Genomic DNA, 22683 nt, shown 5'->3' on the forward strand with positions numbered 1-22683 from the left:
CGTGCCCGGCCCCCGCTGCTGGCGACTCAGCGACCGCGGACTGGCGGCGGCGGGGCTCCAGGAGGAGGCAGTTGGTGCAGCTCTGCACGGGCTCAGCATTTCGTCGTTCGTGGTGGCCCTGGCTGCCCACACGTGCGCGGTTCCGAGGGTGCTAGCCGCGGGGAGCGCTCACCACGCTCGCTCTGGGAAACGTGGCCCCAGCCGGGCCACGAGCCCTCTGGCCCAGGCGTGTGCCTACCGCTCCCTGGGTTATTTGAGGGATGTGGGGGTGGCAGGGGTTCTGTAGGCTCTTGGCAGCGTGGGAGGGTATCTCCTCCCTGGAGTTGGGGCAGCGGAGGAGCTGGGAATCAGTGAGACCTGCAGTGACGTTTGACTTCTCGCTTCACTTTCCGGAGGCGGGCAGGCGGGAGGGAGAGAGTTCAAACGACCCATACTGCAGTCTTTACTGTGGGTTGTGTAACAGGCACTCAGTTTGGATAGTAAACCCATTCCAGGCACTTGCCGAGGTCGTTTTACATGCAGCTCTGGAAGGAGGCAGCTTTTAGCAGGCAGGTTTTACGCGGAGAGCTGCCCTGGGTCAGCCTGCCCAGGACGCAGACTGTCCAGAGGACGGAGGGGTGCAGTTAGACTGTTAGACTTTGCACCTTGATAGGCATCACTCCTCTAATCCACACCGCCTCCTTGGGGTTAACATGAAGAAACGGAGGCATGGAGAAACAAGCTGATCACATTGCCCAGACTCCTATACCTCCTGAATCTTCTGCCCCTCCCTCTCCCCCCCCCCCCCCCCCCCCCCGTGTGCTTTGGGCATTTGGGAGGGGGCACACAGGTGGCAGTTATCTGGGAGGAGGGCCCACAGAACTCCCCAGTGGCCGCTGTATCTTGTTGCTGATGCTGGCCCCATGTGAGTAAGTGTGAAGGCCAGAATGTCGTACTCCGTTTTCTGGGTTCCGGGCAGCTCTCAGAGCTGGCAGTCCGTGGCTGGACAGGCATGAGTCCAGTGAGCAGAGGTATGGGTATTCATAGTCAGGCAAGGCCTGTCTTCCACTGTGCTACTGGGCCAAGCTGTCACCCTGTCTGTGCCTCCAGTGTCTCAGTGGGGAGTTAGAGGCATGCTACTGCCCAAGGCCTGGAGGATTCTTTCAAAACTGGTTCAGGAAAGACCCTGGACAAAAACCAGGTGGCATTTTGTATAGGAAAGACTATCCCTCCGATGTAATAAAAGTCCCTATACTCGAAGCTGTTTTTTCTTTTCTTTCTTTCTTTCTTTTTTTTCTTTTGGAGAAGTTCTTACTATGGGGCGCGTGCGCTCGCCAGGAAGACAGAGACAGAGAGACAGAAAGCGAGAAATCACCCCCCAGGAGGGATGGCCGTGCCACAGTCCCTTCTCCATTCTCCTCTTGGGATCTTAGGCACACACACACATGCACCGGCATGAGTTTAAGCCACCAGGTCCAGGACTCGAACCGCGGTTGACTACATGGGAGTCCAGCAACATAGCCATTACTCCAACTGCTGGTCCTGAAGCTGTTTTTTCAAACACCCTTGGGCAGTCTGGGGAAAGTTAGGAGCAGAGAGATATTTGAGCAGACTCTGGGCCCACCGGTGTTGCAGAGGTGGTCGCTGGCCTTCTTGCTGCGAGTTTGTTTTAGCTTGCTCTTGGCTTGAGAAAGAATTGGTCATGCCTTTCGAGCTCCCTTTGACAATCCCAAGAGGCATCTGACTCACGTGTTTAAATTGTGTGATCTCTGTAGTTCCTCCCTGCCCCTCCTCCTGCCCTTAGATGTTGGTGTGTTCTGATTCAGACGTCACGGGCATCCTTACGTTATCTTCCATAGCAGTTTTCTTGAACTGTGGACAAGTTACCGTGGGGTGTGTGACCGAAGGAGCTAGTCTGGCTGTCTTAGATAGGTCACTCATCTTACGGGACGTACCTATCAAATAAGGGCTTGGCTTAGTCAGTAAGGCCATCTGGGATTCTAACTCTGACTCCAAAAAATACCCCTCAGGGACTCTTCTGTTCTTAAATGTGCAGGATTGGTTTGGTAGCACCTTCTATTTTTCCTATAACTTTCTTGGAAGGGGTGGAAAGGATTATTCCTTTGAATTTTCAGCTGAGACAAAAGACACAGTATATTAAAGGGGCCAAGTCCAGGTTGCATGGCCATGGGGAGGCTACTTCCAAGTGCTGAGGGGTTTACCAAGACCAGCACAAGTACTGAAGGATCTGGCATGAGGTGTTGGGGTGACATCCATCCCTCAGTCATGGAAATGTGCCACTTGGGGAGACCACAGCTGTGTGTCTCATCTGGATTTTGGACAACTAAGATTGAATAATGGAGTCAGGAGTGTTTGGTGGGTTTCCAGCCCTTCCCCTAACTTGTCTCATGCCTCAGGTACTGTTCTGTGCTTTAGTTTTGTCGCCCATAAAGTGGAGGCTGTGGACTAGTTCTGTTTCTCTCCATTTTTAACTCATGTCCCTTTTCTTTTTTTTTTTAGAGGTTTTTGCTATAGGGCACATGCACTCGCCAGACACAGAGAGAGACAGAGAGAAAGCGAGAAATCACCCCCCAGGGGGGATGGCCATACTGCAATCCTTTCTCCTCCATTCTCCTCTTGGGATCTTGGGCACGCTCACACACGCGCTTGGCGTGAGTTTTAAGCTACAGGGTCCGGGACGCGAACCGCGGTCGACTATGTGGGAGTTCAGCGACATAGCCATTACGCTAACTGTTGGTCCCACTCATGTCCCTTTTCTATGAACACAGAACACCCATGGTCCTTTTTCACGTTACTTGGATTTTCGAAATAATGATTATAACTGAAACCAAGTCAATGTAATTTGTTTCTTGAAAAAGGATTTCTTTAACTTTGATCTTGTAATGTTAAGTGAGGGTGTTGAATCAACCTGTCTTTGCTAGCTTTTCTTTTCTAGATTGTATGAGCCGCTGATCACTTTCAACCCTGAACCTGGTACTAGTTGTTACGTGGTCTAAACGCAAAAAAACCAGCCTTGCTAAGGCTCACAACTATAATATTAAATTTACTTGTTCACAAGTTCCCACCCCACCCTCAACGCCAGGTTAACGCATGATGTTTTTCAAACAATGGGTCATGACCCACTGGGCTCAGCATTTAACAACAAGGATTGGTGCGTGTACTGAATATGAGTGTGCATGGCATGCAGTAAGGAGAAATGCTGTTTGTTAGAATTCTGATTGGACGATGTGTATGTTCCCCAGGTGGCAGTTATGAATGCACTTCTGGGGGTTATGATCAGAAGAGTATGAAAACCACTGGACCTGATACTCTCTAATGTCCTAATGACCCGCAGTCACCAGGCCAAGATTATTAAATAGTTACTTGGGAGATTTTTCACAATTCTTTGCTGCTTGCTGTGTCTTCGTGTTTGACGTAGCCCCATCGTGGTGGGGTGTGAGCGCTCAGTGGCCTGTAAAGGCCCAGGCTACCAGGCCACTGCCAGGATTATAGTGCTCAACCAGAGGGTACCAAGGGAGGGTGCGTAGGGGCTCTGCAGGGCTCTCACCAGCTGGTAGCAGTGACTTGCACCTTTGCAGCTGGGGCTTAGCAGTAGGTTTCCATGAGTCTCTTCCTGGAGTCCCCAAGTGGCAAGTGGCTTGGTGGCCTGCACCAGCATTTGGGTGGCTGTGAGAGCCTGTGGTCTGGTCAGGAGCGCTGAAGACTATGGGGAGCACGCCAGGTGGGTGGAGGAGGAAATTCCAACCAGATTAGGCACACCACTTGTAGACCATGCTGAGTCCTGCCGTGCTGAGGCAGGGGCAAAAGGAAACAGGAAAGATTTGAAGCGGGGGAACTTCCGCTGACCCTTTCACAGCCCTTCTTTTGCTTTGCTTGTCAGGGAAGCCCTGTCTTTTAACTCCTCTAGGGTGAATCCTCCTCCCAGCTCGGTGCAGAAGGAGGTGCGTGCCCCCGAGCTGACAGCCCTGTGAGCGTCGCAAGGCTCAGCGTGGCTGCAGGAGCTGCTGGGTCTCTCTGAACGTTTGTAGCTCACTCCGTGGAGGCAGGTGTCAGGGCCATGGTGGCCCAGCCTTCCTCAGCTTCTGAATTTTCTCCTTGTGGTCTCCTCGGTGCAGGCTGACCGGGAAAAGGGGTGCTCAGGTGGTGCAGTTGCAGCCGGCATCCTCTCCCACCCACCTGAGTGCTTAGGAAACAAACCACGGTATGTACAGTGGTTCAAAAGGGCATGAAATCCCAAATTGCTCTAGTTCCTGGAGCAAAATTATAGTGATTTGTCTTTCTCTCCCTCCCCTTTTTTTGCTGTCCTTCAAGGAGAGTTGGCTTTTTAGAAGGATGGATTTGTAGGGGGAGGGATAGGAAGTCCAGAATGAGGTATTTTTGAGCTGAAATCCTGGTCCTTCTTTCATGTACTCCCGGGCTGCCTACTGACACCCACAGTGGGATCTGGAGGAGGGACCCGGGGACCGTCCAGTTGCAGGGTCAGCCCTTGGTTCCCATGTCCACGTTCCTCCACTCTGAGCTAGGAAGGGGCAGGCTACAGCACAGGGTTAGAGGATGACATCAGGTTTCTAAGGCAGCCAAGAGGGCCTCCTGCTTTTTAGTAGGTAGAGGCGTTCGGGGCTCCCTGAGGGATTTAATCAGTGGCCTTGTTTGAACGACACCAGATCAGAGATGTGCGTGTCATATGGAGAGGAGGAGTGTGCTTCCCAAAGGTTTTCCTGGTTTCCACTTGGGCATGTTTTCACTACCTGTGGCCATCTCTTGAAGAGGATTTTTGTCCCACCTGCTCTTTGGAGCAGTGACCCCTATTTGGCACTTCAATCCCCTATTCCCTGTTTTACGGTCTGTTCTGGCTTCAGGGGATGCCTTTTCCTGACCCGTCCAGGCCACACTTGCTCATGTTCAAGCCTGGGGCAGTGTCTCTTGGACCCCAGAGCTTTACGGCTCATTTCCTCTCTCTCCTAGTTCTGAACCTTTCCTTCTTTAGAAATTATTTTGGTTTTGTTTTTGTTTTTCTTTCTTTTTTTTTTTTTTTTTTTTTTTTTTTTTTTTTTCAGGCCATGTGCACTTGTCAGAGAGAGAGAGAGAGAGAGAGAGAGAGGTGAGGACACACCCTTCCCCCTAGGAAACTTGGCTATTCCAATCCATTCCCTTCTATTTTCCTCTAGAGATTTTAGGCATGCATGAACATGTACCTGGCATATTTTTCAAGCTGCTGGGTCTGGGATTTGAACCACACAGTTGGCCAGGTGAGATCCAGCCACCTCAACCTCCACACCACTTGCTAACCCTGTTTTTGTTTGTTTTTAATCCAACATGAGCTGCCTGGCCCTGTGGCTGTGGGCCTTAGGTACAGCCATGCAATCGTGTGTTTGCTGGACCATTTCAGAGGCATCACTTTGCCCAAAGTGAACCGTGAGTGGTCACAGCTGACAGGTTTCATAGGAGGGATGTAGCCATCCCTCACTCTGTCCAACTGTCCGCCTTCCCTCAAGTGCCTCCTGGGCTGGATTTCTTACCCTCAGGGAGCTCTCTGGGAGAGTTTTAGTTTTCCTTTCAGTAAACAGAGATCCTAATTTTCTTCTTGTTCTTTACTGCCCCAACTTTCTCTGGCTTCTTTCCTGCTTCCTTTTGCGCCGCTTTCTGTTGAAGTTCCTTGTTGACAAACTCCCTCCCATCTTCTCTTCTTCAGTGAATGCTCCTTCTACTTCTGTCTTGAGAGCAGACCAGCTTCTATTCCTACGAGTTAGGAGCTGGACCTTGAGCACCACGGCCAGGGACCAGGTCTCAGTTTCCATTTAGATATCACCTTGGGCAAGTTCTTAACCTTTCTGGGCACAGCTTCCCCATCGGTAAAAAGGGGAAAAGATGGTTCTGACCTCCTGGGGTGTCTGGAGGGTTAAATCCTTAGTGCATTTAGAACAGTGCCCGAGACGTGGTGTGTGCTCTTCAGTACTCATCCTTACCCTTGTCGTCATCGACGTCAACACGAATGCCGTCACTTACCTGCATTTGCTGAAGCCTTTAGCATCTGACATAAACTGCTTCTTCACCACAGATCCCACATCACCCCAGGGATGGTTCCTCATGGCCTCCACTTGAGTCACATCCAGATCTCTTCATTCTGCATGCCCCTGAAGTCAATGACTTTCATTTCCACTGGGCCTTGTCCTAGCCCAGAACCTCCTTGCCTCTGAAATCTTAAATTCAAATGTGTTATGGCCTAGACTCCCAGGCCTGACACTGCAGCCACTCTCTGGTCTTGTTTTTCCGCCTTTGGTCTTCCAGTATCTCTGCCCCAGCCCTGGTCATGGATAGCCCCTCTGTCTGTTGGATAGCTGAGTCCTTCAGGAGACATTCCGCACTATCTCTGTCTGTCCTTCCAGGTGGTCAGCAGTTTCTGTCTTATAGCTCCTCAGCCCTCCCACTCTCCATTGTCGTCAGCCTCAGCATGGCCTCTTGCTTTTTAGTTCAGAGAGAAACCAGGACCCCAAGCAAACTCATCTTCCCGTTGCTGTCCTTCCAAACTCTCTTGTCATCCATCTATCCTAAGGTGACAGGTGTTCTTTGCTCCTCCTAGGTGATCAGTGGTGGCAGGGAGGAGTGATGTGCAGGAATCACCCAGACATAACTGGTGTTGAATCCTGACTCTGCACCCCAGACGTGTTACTGGACCTCTGTAAACAGCTTCCTTCTATACAGAGGAGGGATTTATTTTTGAAGCTTCTTCGTTTTTTTCATCTATAAATGAGAGAGTCAGAAAGAGAGAAAGAGATAGGAGGCCAACAGGGTCCTGATGCCGTGATCTACCCCTAGCCTCAGCCAGGTCCAGATTGTGGGCACAGGCCCAGGTCACTCAGAGAGGTTCCCGGACACAAGCTGGAAACCCTCCTGTGTGGGTCAGCCTGGGAGAGTATTGTGTTTTACTGCTGCACAACTGTCTGGCTCCGAAGTGGGGATATGGATACTAAGACCTCCCTCGTAGGGTTTTGAGAGAATTGAATGAGGCAATGTATGGAATTAAATGAGGCAATGTATGGAATTAAATGAGGCAATGTATGGTAAGCTTTTGCTGCCGTGCCTGGTGCATGCGTTCTCCATAAATGGTGGTCATCATTTTTGTCGCCTCTCTCTTGAGCAATCCAGTTCTGGTATCGTTCACCTCCCCACGTCCCTTGACTCCATCACAAAAGCATTTCTGCAGGCCCAAGTCTGTCCCATCTTAAACAAACTCTAGATTTCTCATCTGGATCCTTCCCCAGCATAGGTCTCAGTTTCCTCTCAGGGCCTGATAACTCCCAGATCCGTATCTCTGGTCCAGACGCTGTCTCTCAGGAGCTGGAGCTCCAGTTGCTTGCAAACATGTGCCTCTGGCTGCCTTGCAGCCTGCTTAGACTTGGGGTGTCCCGAGCACAAGCCTCACCCTTCTCCTTGGCCCACCGTCCGCCTGGCTCCTCTCAGAAACTTGGGTGTCCCCGCGACGTGTGTGTAGCTCCTGCCCCGCACGTGGAAGACCTGTCCTGTTCCACGTGTGTGATGCCTTCTGAGTGTGTTTCCTTCTCTTTCTCCCCACTGCTACGTCTACCATGGTCCAGAGGACTCCAGTATCTTCCTTTCCTCGAGGGCTTCCCTGTCCAGGCTCCCCCCCTCACCCATGTTTCCCTGTGGCTTGTCTGTCTTTGGTCTTCTCCAGAGCATTTATACCTTCTAGTACATTATCGTTTACTTATTTATATGTGTAGTTTACAGCATTTATCTTATTCAGAGCACCCTCAACAGTCTCTGGTCACACTGTGATCTCCTTCTCCCAACTCTCCAGCTCGTCAGGCTCTTAGGTGCCCTCACATGGGCACATGGTTAGTGCATTTTCAAGGCAGACCCAGGTAGCCGGACCCGTAGTCAGCCTGTGGCATCCAGCACTACAGTCTAGTACATTATGGACTGCACCACCTAAGCCAGGCCTTCTTATTTAGATTGTTACATATTTTCGTTATATTTAGAATACTGTATTTTTAAACCTTTTTTAAAAAGGTTTTTGCCACAGGGTGTGAACACTCATTGGAAAGAGACAGAGACAGCGATCGAGACAATGAGAAATCACCGCCCTCCCCTCCAGAGGGGCTGGCCACACACAATCCCTTCTTCTCCATTCTCCTCCTGGGATTTTGGACATGCATGCACACATACCCAGCATGATTTTTAAGCTGCCAGGTCCAGGACTTGAACCATGGTTGCACATGTGGAAGTCCAATAACCACTACACCACCTGCTGGCCCCTTTATAATATTATTTCTGTTTTCTTTAAGCTCCAAGGAGAAAAAGATTTTGTGCTCTTTTGCCCTCTGTTGTATTCCCATTGCCAGAAATCAACCCAGCACATAGTAGGTGCTCAGTAAGTCTTTGGTAAATGAGCTCCTGCAGTTCATTCTGCAAATCATTCATAACTGGTCCCTCTCACTGTTCTCTCAGAGTCCTCTCACCTCGTGGCAGGCCGCAGCGTTCTCACGTGAAATAAGGAAGTGTAACAGTAACCTTGTCTTGCCTGCCTCACAGGTCTGCTTATGGCCTGGAGTTTAAAACACACAGCCAGGTTTGCAGGAAACGTGGTATTAAAAGCACAAAGCTCTATGCAGGTGTGAGGGTCACATGTTCCTTATACCCAAGATCCTGTCAGAGAGAAGGTTAGCTCAGTGGAATGGGGAATCCAGCCTACTCTCCACAGTGCACCATGATCCTTGAGCTGTTTCGGTTGCCTTCTGAATTAAAGCTTGAATTTCAGGACCAGCAGGTGGCACAGTGGTTAACTTACTGGACTCCCATGACAGCAACTGCAGTTCGAGTCTCGGTCTGGCGGTTTGAAACTCATGCTGGGCACATATGTGTGCATGTTCAAAATCCCAGGAGGAGAATGGAAGAGAACAGATTGTATGTGGCCATCCCCCCTGGGGGGTGATTTCTCACTTTCTGTTTCTCTGTCTCTCTGGCGAGTGTACATGTTCTATAGCAAAAATCTGTCCCCCCTTCCAAAAAAAAAAAAAAAACCCAAAATATCGAAAGTTTGAACTTCTTGAAATGACATGGCATGCACAGAGACCAAGCCGACCTTCCTAGTCTTCCTTTGACTTGTCCACCAGAATGCGACATTTAAAGGTATCCTGTGACTATTGGTTGAATGACTGGAAGGCATGGCAGTTTTAGACAGACATAAAAAAAAAAAAAAAAAAAAAAAAAAAAAAGTCTTCAGAACTGGCTATTAAACAAATGGTAGTTTTTATTTGTTTTGTTGTATGTTGTGTTTGAATTCATAATTTATTTGTCCCTTTTTTTTTTTAGTGGTATTTAGTGGTAGAATTGCAGCCAGCAGCTACACTGATGGGGCCCCTTCCTCACTTGGCTGCTCATTCCATTCCCTATTTACTGAGTGCCCTCTTTGCTGGGCCCAGTGCTTGACACGAAGCTACAAAAATAAGAATTCCTGGCCCCTGCTCCCAAAGCAATCATGCTCCCTATAATTAGACCCTGAGCTTGGGTGACAGGGCTGGCCCTCTTCGAAGCATTGCCTGTCTTGGTATGTGCTGACAAATAGACTGGAATAACTGGGTCTGGTTTTCTGGCTTTCTGGAGGTCAAGCTGCCTAGAGCCTGCCGGGGAGGATCATTCTGGTTCCTGTACTTGGTGCTCTTAAAGTGGTTCCTTCCACTGTGGAAGCCCTGGTCCTCCTTCATACTCCCCACCCCCACTGCTGGGGCTGTTAGTCATTCAGGAAGCTCAAGTTGGCTCACAGAGCATGACTCCAAAAACATCCCCCACTCTACTCGCAGTCCCAGACAGGCCGTTGTCTGGTCACTACGAGGTGTTATGGTTTCACATTCATGATTTCTCTCTGAAGAGAAAACAAAACATGTTGAAATAGTGAGAAATCCCAGCAGCAGCTTAGTTGAAACAAGAATTGCATAACAGGTTACCGTCTGGTCATTGGGTCAAGTTGAGAGACTACAGCTTCGTTGTCACTGAAAGGACTTCCTCTGGGTCTCGTGAGCCCTGGAACCCTCGGATGCCTGGAGTGAGAAACTTGGAAAGCTGCAGGACTCTGAGGTCTGGCTGGCCACATGGCCGGTGGTGCCTGCCGCTGGCGAATGCCCAACTCCATCTCTCCTTGTGCTGATAGCACGTGCTCCCTGGCACGACCAGGCAGGAAAGGGTATACAGGAGGTGCTGCGTGGGTGTGCACATGTCTGACGGATGCTGGTGCGAGGCTCCTGGAAAGGCTGCCAGACAGAGGGGGCAGGCCCTGTGAAGTTAAGCCCCAGTCCTGTCCTATCATTAGCCAACTTGGAAGCCGTGTGCTAGTTTCTCTCTGGGCTGGTGCTGTGATTCGAGGGCGGCCACCGAAGTTTGTGTGTTGGAAATGTCATTTGTCATTTATCTACTCATACGCCCAGTGCGACAATGTCGGGAGATGGGTGCCTAAGAGGAGTCAGGAGGGATCTGCCTTCACCGATGGTTTAGACCATTATCGCAGGAGTGAGTTCTTGGTGAAAGGCCGACTTTGGCTCCCCTCTCCCTCCTCCCCTGCCATGCGATGCCTTCTATTTGTTACAGTGCAGTGAGAAAGCCCTCAGCAGATATGGCCCCTCTGTCTTGGACTTTTCAGCCTCCGGAACCATGAGCCCAATCCATTTCTATCATTCATAAATTACACCGTCTGCGGCAGTCTGTGACAGAACAGAAAACACACTGAGACAGTGGTTTTCTCCTCATGAAGCTAGACGGATGTCTCTTTTTGTCTTTTTGACAGGGCTGTTTGTTTGGAAGCTTAGGTGAGATCATGTTTGTACATGAGTTCTTAAAACCTTAACATGCTAAACGAATGACAGATTGTACCAGAAGCAATATGCTTTGTGATTAGAGCTGTTCCGGTTAATAATAGCACAGACTCCGGGGCCAGCAGGTGGTGTGGTGCATAAGGGTGCTGGATTCCCACGTGGCCGACCATGGTTTGAGTCCCAGACCTGGTGTCTTATTGTCTCACTTTCCCTTTCTCTCTGTCTCTGTCTGGTAAAATCAAAAAATAATAATAACAAATGGAATTAAATAAACAAATAATTCTTTAAAAAAATAGCACAAGCTCTAGGCCAGACCGCCTGGGTGCACCTGGTTACATTATTGAAACCTCTTTGTGGCTTATTGTTCTCATGTGCGTAATGGGGGTCAGAACAGTACCCACCTCACTCAGAGTGTTGCTCTGAGAATTAATAGGATGATATACCCACAGTGTTAAGAATAGTGCACATGGTAAGCAGTGAGTTAATATTAGCTCCTATTATTATTACTAAAAGTATTATAGCTTGAATGCCTGGGTATGTTTGTATATTGCTGTTGAAATATTGGGTCATCGGAAAAGTTCTGACACATTTTTGCATAGAAAAACAGGAAAAATACATCATGACTTTTCCGATGACCCAATACATTGCAGCATTTTTGTATAATTTTAACATTCGCTCAGTAATTTGATCTTCTTAGCTCTCTTGTGAAGGTGAGAAAAGGCTTGCGCTGTTTTCATTTTGCGTATGAAAACACTAAGCTGCAGAAAAAGAACTTGCCCTGGAATCTAGACCTTTTTCTGCTGCATCAGAGCTGGAGTGGGAGAAGCAAGGGAGAGAATCAGACAGGAGCAAGCCAGCGAAGGCCGGGGTGCAGATTCGGGCGTTAATGGCAGCAGAAGTCTTGAGCTGTGTTTTGGGAGATAAGAGAGAAAGAGTTGGGTTGATGATGGTGCCCCACATGCATTCTTGAAGGGGAAGAATTGGTGTTGAGGAAACCCCAGCAGGTAACCATGCCACCCTGAAAATAGGACTTTGAATGAAGGGCTTTAAGGTATAGTTAGGAGTTCTTACCGAAATGCTCCAGTGCAGAGTATAGGAAGAGGATGACAAATGGTTACTGCCACAGGGTATTTTGGCTCTGGCTTCTCTCTGGAACCAATTGCAGCTGCTATGGCACCTTCTTTCAATGGGGAATCGAAATTGCACTCAGTGGAATGGTTTGAATTCAGACTGGTCTGAGGAGTCTTTTTTGGATGACAGTTAAAAAAAAAAGGGGGGGGGGGCTATTGGGAAGACCACTATCTCCTAGCTCCCTGGTCTGCTAGTCCTGCCTACCTTTTGGGTCTGCTTATCAGATCTAGAGAATACAGCCAGGTTTGCAGGGAACACCATTTACGAAGTACAAAGGTCTGTGTTGGTGCTAGGTCATGGTATTTATTATCAAACAGGGATCCTGTTAAAGGGGTAAGGTTAGCTCGTTGGAATGGAAAATCCAGGCTCTCTTTCCAGCGGGACCGTAGGATCTGCTGCAGCTGCGTGGCCTTGGGTACATGACCTCTCTCCTTACAGTGTCTCCCATCTGTTGAGTCAAGACTAGGGTGGCCGTCTGCTGCCGCCGCTACCTGAGTAATGAGGAAGAGCTAGTTGACCCAGGGAGCTCAGACACGTTTCACAGTGGCAATGTGGGCTGGGTGGTGGTGGCAGTTGTAGAGGGCAGTCACCAGGAAACAAAAGGAGGAGAGACCACCTGCAGGAAGGGTAGCAGTCTTCCCCCCACCCCCCAGGGCAGAGCCTCTGTGGGATTATCATTTTATTTTTAAATTTTTTAGAGAGCTTTTTCCTATAGGATGTGTGCACTCACTGGAGAGACAGAGAAAGACAGTTAGAAAGCGAAAAGTCCCCCCTGGGTTGGGGGGATATCCACATCACAATCCCTTCCCTTCCATTCTCCTCTCGGGAGCTTGGGCATGCACACACGTGCGCCCGGTGTGAGTTTTAAGACTCCAGGTTTGGGACTCGAACTGTGGTTGACTATGTGGGAGTCCCGTGATATAACCATTACACCATCTGCTGGTCCCGGAATTATCATTTTATATGCTCTCTCTTATTTGTCAAGAGAGTCTGTACCTTAATGGCAGGTGAAGCTGGGGACATTGTGGGGAGGGGATCCCCAGGACCAGGAAGGTGACTCATCTCCCAGAAGTGTGTCTGTGTGTGTTTGGTCTCTCCTGTTTGTTTTCCTTGCTTGCTTAAGTAAGAGGGGAGGGAGGCAGGACACATAGGTGCCTTGTTTCAGAGTCCCCTGGTACCCACATTGAGGGTTTTGCTGGCTCCTTGCCTTGCCCAGGGCCTGGCCTGTGGAACAGAAGGTGGAGGGTGGATGCTTGCAGCCTGCAGGAAGTTGGCCAGCCAGGCTGGCCGGGCAACAGGACACTTCGGGCACTGCCCCTGACTCAGCCCTGTCTCAGCTGCAGGGTGCTCTCTGCTACTCTCTCTGCCCAAACATGGGCAAGAAGGTCACGGCTGTCCCAGGGCTGTTGGGAGCCTGGCTTCGAGTTGCTGGGGGTCCAGCTAATGCTCAGATCTAGGGGGTCAGACCACAGAGGCAGGGGAGCCTTTGAAAGGAAAGCAGATGCCGTTGGTGTGTGCATGGGTGTATGGTGTGGAAGGAGGTGAACCCAGGGTGTGTCTTTAAGTGAAGAATCAGAGTTGCTTCCCTGAGTCACTGTCTCTGCGTGTGTTTAGTAAATGTTGGCTTCTATTAACCCAATTCACAGTAACGTCTTTGCCTAGGAAGAATTGAAAGACATTTGCAAAAATGTTACTTCACCCCTCGGTCTTCATTGAGTGACTGCATTAAGGAAGGAGGGGGTGGCCTGTGGGTGTGACCTTGTGTGCTGGGCACCAGGGAGACAGGCTTTTCCCTACCTGGTCCCGCCTGGCTGGGAGGACAGATGTATCCATGAATCATCTCTCCAAGGGGTGGTGCCTGACCCTGACCCTTACTGTAGGGCTCTGACAGGACCTCGAGGAAGCAAGATCTCATCTATAGCTAGATCTGGAGGAACTGGGAATGTTACAACAAAGCATACAATTTTCTCTGTCCCTGAGAACGTCAGGCTTGCTGAGACGCCTGGCCTTCCCCAGGGTGGCTATGCCCCACTGACACTGATTGGGAATGGGCTGGGACCGCTCTGAGTCTTTGGACCTGAGAATTGTCTGACAGCATTTTTGTGGACTGGAGTCGCAAGGCTGGGGCAGGCAACTCCTCCCTGTTCTGAAATTCTAATTCCCTCTTTGACCACCAAGCAACTGCCGGTGGCTTTTGGTAGAATCCAGGCTTAAACTTTCATGGCAACGCTGAAGACCAGAGGAGGGTGGAAACAAAAGGAGGAGAAGGATCGTCTGTCATATCATAATTGGCTCCTAACGAATGGGTGGCAGTTGTGGCAAATGTCAGCTGGAGCAGCAGATAAGTGGCTCAGACTAAATGTGATCATGTCATGTGTGGGGTTTGGGGTTTGCCCGAGTGACCTTTGGTCCAGGTCATAATTTGTGGGGTGAAGAGAGAGAGACTGGATGGGGTAGATGACAAATGTACCTTCCGAAGGCCAGAGATTCATCTGCACCTGTAGTGTGGGGACTGTTCTAGACTTAGCTTAGTGTATCACTCCTTGTCACCTTTGTTTTGTTGTTGTTGTCAATCATGGGGCGTGTGTGCTCGACAGAGAGAGACAGAGGACAAATTGGAAATCATCTTCCTGGGGGAATGGCCATGCTGCAATCCCTTCTCCTCCATTCTCCTCTTGGGGGGATTTTAGGCATGCACACAGAGGCCCGGTGTGCTTTTCAAGCCACCAGGTCCAGGATTCAAACCTTGGTCAGCTATGTGGGAGTCCAGACCGTAACCACCACACCGCCTGCTAGACCCTCCTTGTCAACATTTTGAAGGTAACTGCAGAGCTGGGCATTTTCTCCTGGCCTCCTCCTCTCAGAGGTGGATCCTCTTAATAAATGCAGAGGACTTGGTTAGCCAGGCTTGATAGACAGCTTGAGGGCTTTCCTCCTAATGTCTGTGTTATTCCAGGGTTTAGACGGAACTGTCTAGATCCTAAAGCTTCTGGAAACGTGAGTCCTGTTTTGTAAGAGGCCAAATCCATGACATGGGCATGAACTCTCTGACCCCGCCTCACCTCTTCTGTGTCTGCAGTTCCGCTGGTAGAGGAGGTCTTTGTCACTAACCCCGTTTGCTGTGTATGTTGAAGGAGGACTGTGTGGGCCTTGTTCTGTGTCCTTAGACAGTACCCAGCTTTACCCTAAGAAGTGGTCAAGGTAGTAGGGTTGATCTGGTTGAAATGGAGCCATAGAAAATGCCCCCTGGAGACAAAGGGGTTATCAGTGAAAGGCTTAACCTGAGGTATATGTGAGGCTGGAGATCTCTCTTTTAATGGAATTGTGCTTAAATTTTTTTTTTTTCTTGAATCTTGACTTCTTAGGAAATACCTGGATTGTAATGTCTATATTTGTGCAGGCCAGAAAGGGTGAATGTTAAATGGGCTTACTTAGAAAAGTGACTGAAGGTTATTTTGCCCTTAGAACTTCAAAAACATATGCTCAGAAATGACTTAATTGTCAGAACTACAACAGATACCCTATGGTATATATTTATAAGTTGGGATGACTCTTAGCTACTTCTTTGCTTCCCCAAAAATAAATCTTCCTTTCAAGATTGGAAGGAGGTGGAGAAAGAGTTGGAACTGCCATTTGTCATCATGGGTACACAGCAACTTAGGTGGGAACTGGTTACACTTACTTTGGAATTAACTCTCCACCGAGTGGGCTGGCTGGGGATGCTCCGCCTGACCTTGCATAAGAATTCTTGTTTTCACCTTCTTTTTCAAGTAGATCCGTTGTATTTTCTGATGCTCTCATCATGAGAAAGTTTCTGAAATTCTCTTTCAGACGCTAAAACCAAAAGTTAGAATATTACCACATGGGGCTTTTGCCAGAAGCTGTTTTAAATTGTAAAGAGATGTTTGATCTTCTAGCAGCCAGAGTTTAAGAGGCTTGGAGCACCATGGGAAGTCCTAGTGAACCCCAGTTGGGGCCATTAATGTGGGGGACAGGAGACTAAGTCAGGAGAAGTGCGGCAAAAGAGATTCTTTGTGTGTGTATTTACGTATAATGGACATCTATTACATAGAAACATGTGTTTTAACATGAATTAGAATTAGCTTGAGATGACAAGAGGCCCCGCAAACTGAGTGACTCTAGAAACAGCACTTGTCTGAGTTTGCGTTTGTTCATCTGTAAAAGGACCAGATTGAACTAAAACTAAGTGGGTTCTTGGGAAGTTTTCCATCCTTTTTTCCACAGGGCAGTATAACTTTTGGGTATCCCATTTTGATTTGGATATAAAATACAGACTCACAGGCTCTTCCACTCTGAAGAAGAGGCTAGGGAGATCCTGTCCTGGAGTTCAAAGGGGAGGCTGAGAAACAAGAGAAGAACCAGTTGCCCATAAACCATTTTGAGCCCCTGCTCGTTCATGCATTCCAAAGTGCCTGCCTAGAAATGATAGTTTATTTAATCTCTGAAATCTCCAACTATAGCACTTTAAGACTACAAACCGTTCATTCAGGCAATTCCAGAAATGCTGAATGGTCACAGCCCTGCCCTGGAGTCAAGGGGAGAAGTGGTGCAGATGTTTCTGGAAGGCCCTGTTTATAGCTCTCTGACTCCTTCCTGCTGGCACGTTTCATAAGTTCACTACCAGGAAGCTGAGTCATCCAGGGGTCAGCTGGTGTGGCCAGGGTCACGTGGCCAAGGTCGCCCAGTGCTGCCAGCAGCACACATGGGGGTTTGCCCAGAGCGTGGGGCTAGAAGGGACGAGGTGGGAGCTGGGGAGTCCTGTCCTGCAGCATGTCCCGCCTCATGGTGGCTTGTGTTCCCTACAGATTTCATGGGGAAAGTGTTCTCTTATTCATTTACTTCATTTCTTCCTTTCTTTTATTCTCCTTTTTTTTAAATTTTTTTTTTTTTGGAGAGGTTTTTTTCCATAGGGTGTGTGCACTCACCAGAAAGACAGACACAGAAAGTGAGAAATCACCACCTGGGGGGGATGGCCAATGTTCAGTCCCTTCTCTTCCATTCTCCTCTTGGGATCCTGGGCACACAACACATGCGCCTGGGGTGAGTTTAAACCACCGGGCCCAGGACTTGAACCGTGGCTATATGGGAGTCCAGTGACATAGCCATTATGCCAATTGCTGGTCCCTTATTCTCCATTTCTGAGTCTAGGGCAGGATGTCAGGCCTAGCCGGACAGAAGCACAGGCAGCATGAAGGGTAAAATGGCCGTCCGTGTGTGCGAGTGTTCAGGGTCCAGCATCATCTCTGTGTCCTTGTGCCTGGTCGCAGGCCCATCCCCTGGCACTCAGCAGGTTTAGGTGACAGCAGCCTTCTCAGGGCTCTGTCCACCACCCAGGCCCATGGGTACCAGATTCCTTTCTCCCTTCCACGCCTCCCTGCCCGACTGCCTCAGTGTCACTGCCCAGACCCGTCCCCAGATGTAAATGAGGTCCCCTGCATTTGATCTCCCACACCATCTATTTTGGCCATGACATTCAATATGGGATATTTTTTGAACCATTTATTTCTTGTGTTATCTTTGTAATCTTGCCATAGTGTGTGTGCTCTCCCCAGAGAGAGAGAGAGAGACAGAGAGAGAGAGAAAGAGAAAGCGCTCCTCGGGGGGAAGAGAGCCATGCTGTAATCCCTTCTTCATTCTCCTCTAGGGATTTGGGACATATACGTGCCCAGTGTACTTTTCAAGCCACCAGGTCCAAGATTGAACCGCACAGTCGGCCATGTGGCATCCACACCATCAGCTAGCTAGCTGAATTCGCAATTTATTTGCATGAGTTTTGAGTTACTTTTTTTGCTCCCCCGAGAGAAAAGACTCCTTGCCATCCTTGCCATCAGTGTCCTCTCTCACGTCTGGAAAGCCATCTTGTCAGACAGCTTGCTTTCAACTGTATACTTGAGCTCTTTGTTTCCAGGGAGAGGGTTTGAGTCAGCATAAAATCTCGTCCATGATTGAAGGTTCCTGCCATTCCTTTTGGCAGCCAGTAACACTTAAAAAATGACTTCCTGAATGCTTAAGAAATCATTCGTACATTTGTCTGGCTTTAGCAAGTGCGTTCTGGAGGCCTCAAGTTGAGTCTTCGGCTCTTTTCTCTGGAGCCTTTGTTGAGACCCTCAGAACATCGAGCCTGGCATTTCTGGCACTCTCATCTTGTTGTGGTCTGGTGTGAAGTGAAAGGTGTGTAAAGAAGGGAGACCGTCCCCTTGAGCTGTGACCTGGCACTGACTGCCTATCACCCCACGTTATAGAGAGTGTTTGGTGGTAGTGTTTGGGGGTAATCAGGTTTTGGTAGCATCCAGGAAATTTACCTGGGCCTCCAGTTGGGCCTCCAGCATCCCCTGAGCTCTGGAGCCTGGCTTTGAGAGGCTCAGGCCTTGGTTGTTACCTGTATAGAGGGCCTCAGACTGTAGCCAGGGGCTGGGAGTGACAGATCTGCAGCCAACAGGTAGAGTTTGGGTGAATAGAGTTGGGGTAAAAACACTGTTGTGTACACACCTGTGGTTGAAGTTTACTTCACCTCTGAACATGGCAGTCATTTATCGAGTGTGTATTTCAGAGAGGCATGGCGCTGAGATGACCACAGTGAGTGATGTCGCTCTCCCTTCCAACTTTCATGGGAGACAGACTCGCAGATGCATCATCTGCCATAATTGCAAGTAGAAGAATGAGCAAGAGAAGGCTGGCGACAGAGCTGCTTTGAAAACTCTTTTTATTTTTTTTTCCCCTATGGATAATAGGCTAATAGTGGGGCACGCGTTAGAAGGTGTGGCCTTGGCCGGAGGTGTGGGAGCTGGTCTTGGAGAAGCTGGCAGGACCACACCTGTCTTCAGAGACATGCATGGGGCCTCCGAGGTGCCTGGCTTCCTGGCTGTCCAGTGTGGATTCCAGGAGAGCTGGCACCCATAGCCCTCAGGGGCCCCTTCTGGTCCCCTGGCTCTGGTGCCAGAGGCCCACCCAGTCTCCCTCACACAAACATCTGGCTGGGTTTTGTCAGCTCCTGCATGAGCAGTTAGGGTGTTGTTTACTGGGATAACATCTTTTGGGGTGGCGCAGGCCAGCCTGTACTAGACAGGGAAGTGTGTATTATCAGGACCGGGGGTCAGCATGTGGGAAAGGAGGAGGCTTCAAGCTCTGTATCTTGAGCATTTTGCCTTCCACTGAAGCCTTGCCTTCTGTCCAAGAGTCCCTGAATGGACCTTCCAGATGCTTCCTTCCAAGGCAGGCTCCCAAGCCGGGCACGTTGCTGTGAGCAGGAGATTACACTGTGCACATGAGACCCTGCTACCTTGATCCCAGACAAACAACCCCAAAACGTACTACCCCAGGTATCACAGGGAGCTCAGGGAATTACTTGATTGTGCTAGGGTTTCAGACTCCGAAGTACATCTGGACCGAACTGTGGATCAGATTTAGTGTTTTGTTTGTTTGTTTATTTTAGTCACGATAGAGAACATGTGCATGAGAGGGAGAGAATCCCCCCGACAGGGTGCCTTGGCGCTGTGATTGCCTTTCTCCAGCTCCTCGGGATCCTGGGCGCGTGCATATGTGCCAGGCATATTTTCTTTTTCTTATTTATTTATTTATTTTTTTGGAGAGGTTTTTGCTATAGGGCGCATGCACTCGCCAGAAAGACAGGGAGAGACAGAGAGATAGAAAGCGAGAAATCACCCCCCAGGGGCGATGGCCACACTGCAGTCCCTTCTCCTCCATTCTCCTCTTGGGATCTTGGACACTCACGCACGCGTGCCGGTCGAGTTTAAGCCACCAGGTCCAGGACTTGAACCGCGGTCAGCTACATGGGAGCTCAGTGACATAGCCATTACGCTAACTGCTGGTCCCAGCCAAGCATGTTTTCAAGTCACCCTATGAAACCCAACCGCAGTTGGCCATGTGGCCCCCAGCAGTTCAGTTTGGTGTTGACTACTTACCTGTCTGGGCCAGGATTTTAAAAAACAAACAAACAAACTAATAAAATGCAGTCTACAAGATAGTAAAATTTACCGTGTTGACCCCCCCACCCCCAGTTTTGCTATAGGGCCTGTGTGCTCTCCAGAGAAACAGAGAGAGAGAGAACGTGAGAAAGCACTCCCCAGGGAGTATGACCACACCTCAATCCCTTCTCCTCCATTCTCCTCTCAGGATTTTAGGCATGGATACACACATGACTATGTGTTTTTCAAGCCACTGGTTAGAGACTCAAACGGTGCCGTTAGCCATGCCTTTCACCACTACCCAAGAGCTGGGCCACTAAGTAGTTCAGTAGTGGATAATCAATTGTTGTGCCATCAGTCGTGAAACTATGTTGCAAAACTAAAACTACCTATTAAATGGCAAGTGCCCACTCCCTCCTCCTCTCAACCCTGGCAACCACCATTCTACTTTCCGCCTCTATTGATGTGACCCTTCTGGGTACCTCATATAAGTAGAATCGTATAGTATGTGGCCTTTCGTAACTGGCTTATTTCACTTAGTGTAGCATCTTCAAGGTTCATCTATGTTTTACCTTGTATCAGAATCTCCTCCCTTTTAAAGGCTGGATAGTCTCCATTGTGTGGATATACTGCCTTTTGTTTATTCATTCACCTGTTGATGGGCAGCTGGGTTGCTTCCACCTTTTGGCTATTGTGTATAATGCTGTTATAAACCTGGGTGAACAAATAATTCTTTGAGACCCTACTTCCAATTATTATTATTATTATTGTTATTTTTTTGCTGTAGAGTGTTCTCACTGGAGAGAGACAGAGAAAGTGAGAAATCACCCCCCCCCACCACCACCACCACCTCGGAGGTAGGGGGTATGGGCATGCACAGTCCGTTCTCCATTCTCTGCTTGGGATTTTGGGCACATATACACATGTGTCCAGCATTATTAAGCCATCGGGTTCAGGGCTCGAACCACGGTTGGCCTTGTGAGAGTCTAGCACCTCAATCGCCACACTACATGCTGGCTCCAATTCTTTAAATATATATTGCTTGATCATATGGTTATTCTCTTTTTGATTTTTTTTTTTTTCAGAGAGCTTTTGTTATAAGGCTTGTGTACTGGGTGGAGAGACAGAAGAGACAGAAAGTGAGAAATCACCCCCTGGGGGTATATCCATGCCACAATCCCTTCTCTTTTAGTCCTCTCTCGGGATTTTGGACATGCATGCACATGGGCTCAACGTGAGTTTTAAGCTGTGAGGTCCAGGACTTGAACTGCGGCCAGCTACCTGCTGGTCCCTGTCTTTTTGACTTTTCAAGGGACTATCACACAGTTTTCCACAGTAGGTACACCATTTTCTGTTCCCAACAGCTGTTCCAGTTGCTCCTGGAGTTTTTTATTGTTTGTTTGGTTGGTTTGTTCTAAGCTGCAAATGTTTTTAAACTGCAAGTAGGTCTGATGCATAGTAATGTAGATTTACCTCCCCAGATAAAACATACTCCATTGCTTTTCAAAGAACTCTGGATTGGTTTATTGATTTAGAATGTCAGAGGCTAAAAGGATCTATTAACACCATTTATTCATTCAACAGTATTTGCAATAGATTGTAATAGATAGGGTGGGTCAGGCTTACATGCTGGCTAAAATTTGTGTCCCCTGCGTAGAAGCTGATGCCCAGGTAGTTGAAATCATTGTGCAGATTTCCTCAGGGATTCGGTGGCAGAGAATCCCTGGTTGGGAAATTAGGTCTCCTAACTCTCAGAACAGGGCTATCTCTGTTCTCTGTGCTCACAGGTGTATTTCAGATTTCCCTGTATGGTAGAGTGAGGCACACCCGGCATAAGCATCAGTGCCCTGCTGCACCCCAAATCCCAGGGACCACAGAGCCTACCCACTCCCACTGGCTGGGGAAGCCCGAGACCTCCAGGCCAATGTGAACCATGTGAGAGGGGTCAGAAACCCACAAAGGGCTCCCTGGTGCCCAGTCTTACAGCTGAACTTGGCCCCATCTGGCTATCGTCCCCAGGGTGCTTTCCCTGTAGTTCAGAGGATCGGGAGCCCTTGAGCAGTGGGGAGTGTTTTCTTCTTAGCGGTGAGGTTGGCCACCACAGGTTATCAGCAGTGTCAGAATCTGGGTGCTGAAGGTCCCTACCCAGCCCTGTCCCCAGCTTCAGTACCGGTCAAAGGTCTTCAAGATTGCCCTTGGCCCTGAGCAGCCAGGCCAGGTGAGCAAGCTTCCTGGAGCCCTTTCGTTTGGCACTCTGTGCCTGTGTAAATTGATACCAGTGACACCCCCCACACACACACACACACATACCCACACCACCACACACACCGCGCTAGTTAGCTATGCAACTTTCCTTTGTTATATAACCAGGATTAATTTAAGCAGGCTAGTCCATTTGTTTAAAAACTGTGACTATGTGAGGGGCAGAGGTTACAAGGCTGCTATGGTTACGTCCCCCTATCTAGGGCCCTGGCTTCTCTTTGAAGAGGGCGACAGAAGGGCTACCTGGGTAGTCACGAGACATTCTAGCATTGGCGTGCAGTGACGTGGGTGGGTTTGTTCTCAACCAGGGTGGGTCCCCAGGGCATCACCCTCCCTCTAAGCAGTGGGGATATTAGGGAGGATTTGGTAAAAATGACATCTTTCTAGGAATTTACTGTTTATCTCCAGAAATAAAAGCAACAGACAACTTTATGCCAGACCCCATGCCAAGGGCTTTTCATTCATTGCTTCCTTTAATCTTCCCAGAGATGTTAGTAGGTCGGTGCTGTTGTGAGCTC

At 49.1% G+C, this 22683-nt stretch overlaps 1 protein-coding gene across 1 annotated transcript in view; it reads left to right on the top strand.

Moving 5' to 3' along the window:
* The window catches only part of SLC25A37 (solute carrier family 25 member 37), a gene marked incomplete at its 5' end in the record, with an annotated part of 55462 nt that overhangs the window by 401 nt on the left and 32378 nt on the right, over positions 1 to 22683 (top strand).

Source organism: Tupaia chinensis, unplaced genomic scaffold (genome assembly GCF_000334495.1).
Source record: "Tupaia chinensis unplaced genomic scaffold, TupChi_1.0 Scaffold000039_1, whole genome shotgun sequence".
In the NCBI taxonomy this organism is placed as follows: Eukaryota; Metazoa; Chordata; class Mammalia; order Scandentia; family Tupaiidae; genus Tupaia; species Tupaia belangeri.